The sequence below is a fragment of the Mytilus trossulus genome, chromosome 6 (genome assembly GCF_036588685.1).
Source record: "Mytilus trossulus isolate FHL-02 chromosome 6, PNRI_Mtr1.1.1.hap1, whole genome shotgun sequence".
In the NCBI taxonomy this organism is placed as follows: Eukaryota; Metazoa; Mollusca; class Bivalvia; order Mytilida; family Mytilidae; genus Mytilus; species Mytilus trossulus.
This window is the reverse complement of record NC_086378.1, coordinates 81392599-81399488: the sequence shown is the minus strand read 5'-3', so window position 1 is coordinate 81399488 and position 6890 is coordinate 81392599. Positions and strand designations below refer to the sequence as shown.

General features: G+C 30.1%; 1 long non-coding RNA gene across 1 annotated transcript; it reads right to left on the bottom strand.

Annotated features, from left to right (window-relative positions):
* Positions 1-3670: 3670 nt before the first annotated feature.
* On the bottom strand, positions 3671-6196 carry LOC134723803 (uncharacterized). Its single transcript, XR_010108182.1, has 3 exons — positions 6088-6196; positions 4939-5130; positions 3671-3852 (listed from the first exon to the last, which is right to left on the bottom strand). It is a non-coding gene; the product is annotated as an uncharacterized LOC134723803 (long non-coding RNA).
* Between the last annotated feature and the right edge of the window lie 694 nt (positions 6197-6890).

Below are 6890 nucleotides of genomic sequence, written 5' to 3'. Positions count from 1 at the left end.
AACTTGAACGGAAAGAAAACATTCACGAAAAATAGTAGGTATTACCAATGTTATTTCAACTGATCGGGCGGAGCTAACGTTTTAATTTGCATGTGGACAGTCTATTTGAAGATGTGTGTGATAAAGATGATAACCGTTATAATTAATACTGATTTCTAATCACCATTCAGTGTCATCAAAGGAATTTACAATAGAATGACTAGACACTTCATTGATGAGTTTATCCTAAAACACCTATCTATAGATAGACTGGTTTATTATGAGCGAACCGGTTAAACTCCGCCCAGTCAAGTGAAATAAATCGAGTAATAACCTTATATGAATAATTACGTTTCAATGAAGACCAAAACTCGAAAAGACAGAGGTTAATTCGTGACATGCAATGATAAACACGCAGTAGCACAAAAGTTTGAATTTCCACATTCAATACAGATTCGCAACGCTAACACTACCAACAAAAGATACACACACTAAGTATAATTACATATTATTATACTAGTATAGCTATATGTATCTATTTGTAACGTAAAGTTGCATTTGGAGAATAGTCAGTTTTCATTTTTCACCTAGATTTGGATTTATTTTGAAACATTACACAGTGTATGTTTTCAGGTTGAGAAAATAATAACGTCTCATCATGATGACAAACTGGAATCAGAAGCACGTCAGTTTATTAAACCATACACTGGTGGCACAGGTATTTAAATAATTTGAACTTTATTTATTCATATTTTGGTCATTGTTATATTATAGTTTGTTTCTGTCTGTGCTACATTTTAATGTTGTGTTTTTGTTTTTGTTTTTGTTTTTCCTTCAGTTTTAGTTTGTAGTCCGAATTTGATTTTTTAACAATCGATTGATGAATTTTGAACAGCGGTATATTACTGTTGCCTTTATTTAACTTTAAAGTAAACAAAAAATATCTTCAGAAACTACTCATGTTAATTATAAATTCAAACGATCTTTTTCTTAGAAATATTCAAAAATTATCTGCAATTAATTGTCAAGGGAAAAGCCACAGTTATGAATTTAACAAACAACTGTTAATCAGTTCAGTCGTATATAAAGTATGTTGTTTTTTTATGATGTTGTATTTTTGTTTTGTTTTGTTATCATTCCTCTTTTCTTTCTATTTTAAGTTCTTTAAATGATGAAAATTTATTAATTACCTAATGATACAGACAAGATAATTTACGGAATGATGTTCACATTTATCCATGTTTTAGTATACATCTATATGTTGTAGAGTTGTCACTGACCCAGACGTATTTATAAATATAGTTATTTTCTGTGACTGTATCTTGCATTAATTTGTAGAATCCTTAACTATAGATAATTGAGCTGATCTGTAACAATAACATCTCCATGCCTTATATATCATGTACTGCAGTACGACGCTAGATTAAAACTGACGAGGAAAGGTAACACACGTCCACCGAAAGCTTTATTTTTGTGAGGCCCAGGTGGTCGTGTGGTCTAGCGGGACAGCTACAGTGCAGGCGATTTGGTGTCACGATATCTCAGTAGCATGGATTCGAATCCCGGGGAGGGAGAACAAAAAATATGCTTTCATTTTTAGACGAGAAAAAATAGTGTTACAGATCAGCTAAATTATCCATAGGAAAGGATGCGACAAATTAATGTAAGATACAGTCACAGAAAATAATTATATATATAAGTACGTCTGAGCCAGTCACAACTCTATAACAGATTTATCTATCGGATCACTATATATATATAATAAGTGTGATCACCGCCTTTTGATACTGAAATATAGACTTCAATAAACTTAGCAAATATCTATATCCTATATTTTGTTTTTTCAGATAAAAAAATAAAAAAAATAAAAACGTAGTACTCTGCCAAGAAGGTTTTATTTTAGAGAGTTTATATTTATTTGAAAGTATCATTCTTGTAACTATGTGTTTTGGTTACACGATTAAAATATATAACACGCTTTTACGATAGAAACCAATATTTGTCCACTGAATGTGGTCTTCAAACAAATGCAGTAACTTTTGCCGAGTACAGGCATGTTCAGTACTGCTATAATTTACTGTTTAAAATGAATTTTAGGGATATTTTCCAATGACAGCTTAGAGAAAATGTCATTTGCGATAGCTGGTGAGTGGGAATCAATGGCGACAAAACTTGGTTTTACAAATGATGAAATCAATAAAATCAAAAGCAGTCAACCAGGAGCAGTGAGACAGACACTTAGAATGCTAGATGTATGGCGACTGTCAGATAGCGCAATACAGAAAGGCACAGATCTTGTGAAGAATTTCCTTGAAACCGCCAAGTCAGCACAGTGTGGGGCAAAATTGCTAACCATTATTTCTAAACATGTAAACTGAACGCTTCAATCATATGATCTAATGAATCAACACAATTTGTAAACAGTCATTAAACATGTAATTGCTAAATATAAACGTAGATTGTTAGTCTTTTAGAATAAATATGTATAGTGTCTTAAAAATGATCACTTTCTAGGAAAAATGTGCGGGATTGATGTTATCATAATTGGAATATATCCGTCGTCATCTGTGAAATAAATAATATTCGCTAAAGTTGAACTAATTCACGCCTGGTAAACCATCAAATCTCAACAAAATGATCAAGCAAGACAAATGCTTACTGACACTTCCTGTTAAGCTTTTCTGGTACAAAATATAAAAAGTATAGATACAGTAGGTAGAATTTTCGACAATTTATTGTCAATCTGTAAATATTTTCTTAAATAGGAGATGTTATGCCATAGATAACTGAACGGAAGTTTCTCTCGTTCATTACTTGGACCAATATGATTTTAAATGACATCGGAATGACTTTTATTCCGCTAGTAAGTGACGTTTAGGTTTTCGACATTATGACAATTATTTCATCAATACGTATAATTCAGTTATATAATAAAAAAAAAATTCTCGTTGATATAGACGTACAATTACAGTTTTTATCTATTTCTTACGAATTCAAATTTTATTAAGCTGAATATGCTATTAAAAGAGGGACGAAAGATACCAAAGGGACAGTCAAACTCGTAAATCTAAAACAAACTGTCTGACAACGTTATTATTAAGTATGTCAGGTTGCGATTGTCTGATTTCGGTTGTGATATTTTGAAACAATGTTGAGATCCAACTGGATAATTGTTAATCAGGTACGACCAAAAACAAATATATTATATAATTAAAACATCTAAACGGAGGGTTCGTGAATTTTGAATTCGTGCAAATCCGTTGGAGATGTTCTTATTGATATTTAACACGGCTGACAGTCCCATAAGCAATAACAACACATCTCCGTGTTTATGGTGTAACCAATAATGTTATCATATCTCTGAAAATAGCACAATGTAACCATCAATTTGTCTCAGTATAAATTAAGGTGACATAAGCTAACTTCAAAAGGAATGAGTCTATCAGGCCGTCAGGGTATTTGTCTAGTTATAAATATATATATCATATTTTCTTTATACTGCCGTACTGCCTCAAACGTCAAAACATTTTCTATTAGAAGTTAAACAGTTAAGTTAATCAAATAATTATTTAAAAAATCAATTTCTTCTTTTGTCACTTTTGTCAAATAGAGAGCCTTTATAGCTGACTTTTATTATGTTATTCCCTCCAAGTCAGATTGTTAAGATAGATTGGGAAAAAAACGGTTATATTTTATAAGGCAAATGATTTATTTTTCAAGTTATAAAATATAATGTTTTGTAAGTAGAATTATGATTTACATGATATAAAGAAATATGACAAATACAGAAACGTCAATATAGAGACCAAATCCACCAATATGATTATAAAGAATCCAGTCCGTTGTGTTACTAGTCCTCTCATCTCTTTGCACCTGGAAAAATAGTTGTATTATTTAGAACGCTTTGTGTGGTACTACAGTAAATCAGTTCACGAACGTTATATAAATACTTTTACAGCAAATTCATATGAATAGTAAATAATGAAAGATGTGTGCATTGTGTATTGTCAAATTGTGCATTCTGTATTGTCAAAATGTTAACGATATCCATGTCAAATTGATTATTCTATAGTAAAATTATTAAATTATCTTTTAATCGGAAAGAGGAAATATTTTATTTCAGAGAAACATTTAAATGGTATGAATGATTTAAATTTGTTGAACTGAGAAACGGGATAATTATAAGATATAGTTCGATCACAATTGACATTTATCTAACTACTGCTATCCATCAAATTTGTCAACCGCACTCACGTCATTGTAAAATGTCAGTATGAAATGTAAACAAATGATATACAATACAAAATGTTAAATACATCACACAAAATCTTTATATTGTTTATTTACTGTTGTATTTGTTTTACTTTTTACGACAACAATGTTGATCTGTTTTGAGTTGTTATAACGTCCTAGCTCCGCCATTTTGGGACTATATTGTTTCTTTATAAAAAAAAAAAGACATAATGTAAAATGTTTTGGTATATCAGGCAAAGGAATGGCACTAGTCAATAGTTGGTCCAGGAATGCTAATTCCATACTTTGTATATATTTAACCCATAAGTGTTTTAAACCGATTCTAGATAAATGAATGACACTGCAATCCCGAGTCAATAGTTGGTTCAGGAATTCTAATTACATACGTTGTATATATTTAACCCATAAGTGTTTTCTTCATATTCATGTATTTGGTTTTGATGTTATATTTGTTATTCTCATAAGATTTTGTAAGATGCTTAGTCCGTTTCTGTGTGTTTTAAATTTTAATGTTGTGTCGGTGTTCTCCTCTTATTTTTAATGCGTTTCCCTCAGTTTTAGATTTTGTTTTTTGTGCATGGATTTATGAGTTTTGAACATCGGTATACTATTGTTGCCTTTATTTAAACTGATTCTGTAGTTATTGTTCCTAAATCTTCAGATGTCATTATTTTTTAGTCATAAAAATTAACTTCTGATTCTCACCAAGTGCCTCCTTTTGGAAGTCGTCTGGTAGAATCGCGTCTACGCTTCCTAATGTGTTGTCATTAGCATCTCTTTTGATTCTTTTGTCGTATGCATGCCGTCCACTGGCTGTTCCCGCTAAAACTGCCATCAGCATCAACAGTATGGTGAACAGAACCTTGAATACTTTCATCTTGCTTGGGTTTTATTTACCTAAATCATATATAAAAAGGGTATTTAGTATGATTTTCATGTGTATAGAACGTGTCTCTGTGATATTTTTCATCATTTAATTCACTCGGGACAAAAGGAAAGCCTATTTAGCGGAAGAAATGCATTTACATAGACAAATATCAACACCGTGACGGCACTCTTCTCAAATTGACCCCCAATAGTTTACTATCACTGAAAAAATAATTGAGACTTACTATAACGGAACATATGTTAAAATTTAGAAGAAAAAAAATAATCCAACATATTGGACAAAATAGTTTGTCCTATTATGTAGGTATAATGAATGTTTTAGAAAACTCCAGAGCATCGTCGTTTCCTGATATTGTGGGAATGTTGATTTTTTTTATTGAAATTTTTAATGTTTTCGTTTAATAAGTACTTTCATTTACAGACACAACTCGATATTAAACAAAATGTTAGAAAGAAATCTCGTTACACATGTAAAGGGTATTTTAGTTGTTTTCGAGGGTTTTATTTGTTGAAAATATAAACGTATTAGTCATAAGAGCATTATGTAATGAACAAAATAAGTAAAAATATTGATAGGTTATGGAGTTCTTTTTCGGGATATTTATTTTATAATGCAAGGGAAAAACTGATCGGACTTTTACCTTCTATATTTATTCTAATTATTTGGGCCTCAAATCGAAAGAAAGGACATAAAAAAATTCTTGGATTTTGTTAAATTATCTTTTATGAGCTTTTGGAGACTTATATGTCTTATATGAAACGAAAATGGGTGTTATTGGGCAATTTCTATATTACCCTGTATTCTAGGGGAAAACACAATGAGTCTTTTATGTGTCAAAAACTCCTTAACCTGTCCGTAGTAATCCTTAATGTTCTAGAAGAAGAAAAATTTGGACAATCTATATTTTATTTAGACCTTGGCCATATTATGTATTTTCGTCAAAACTTAATACTTATTATATTTACCTTTTGATGTTAAACCTCACAGAGAAACACGCTACTTTGTGGGACAAGTGGACTACAGTTGTTGTTATACTATTTCCATTAAAATTCAAAACAATTTTAAAAATAATTAAGAAGATAGTTATCACAACAATAAATATGTTTTTGTGTTTGTTTTTTAATTAAAACTAATATTGTTTTTTTCTTTTTAAATATTTTTGTTGATGTTTTGCCAAATTAACAAATTTATATATACAACATGTATGTTTAAAAAGTAAATTAAAATCAGATAAGAAGAAAGTAAATGCACAGGGTATAATTATAATCAAGAAAATTCTTGTTTAAACAAAATTTAACATAATTAACATGTTGGCCAAAGTGTCAAATTTTATCAAAGAAAATAACCTTCTTTTCAACTTTCTTTTTATAAAGAAAAGGCAAATATTTTACCTGTGTTAATGTTTAAATTAGTTCTCGTATTATAAAGCATGTTAAGAAACGTCTTATTCTCTTTCAGTTTGAACTTTCACTCATCTGGTGAGAACGAAAAAGATGTGTAGTGTAATGTACACGTGAATATAACAGTGTCTAAATATTTTTTTTTAGATAAAACTGTAAATGAATATAATAATTTTTATTTCATGCACGTGTATTTTTGAGAGAAAATATATCTAAGTCTTTGATAAAATTTATATACCTATATGGCTTTATTTTCTTTCAGAACGATAGGTCATTCTTTTTCAGAATCAATAACATTAACTGTACCAATTTTCCTGCACCGAAGATACCATTGTTCAATGAAATGTGTTCTAAGGCATGAAATAATG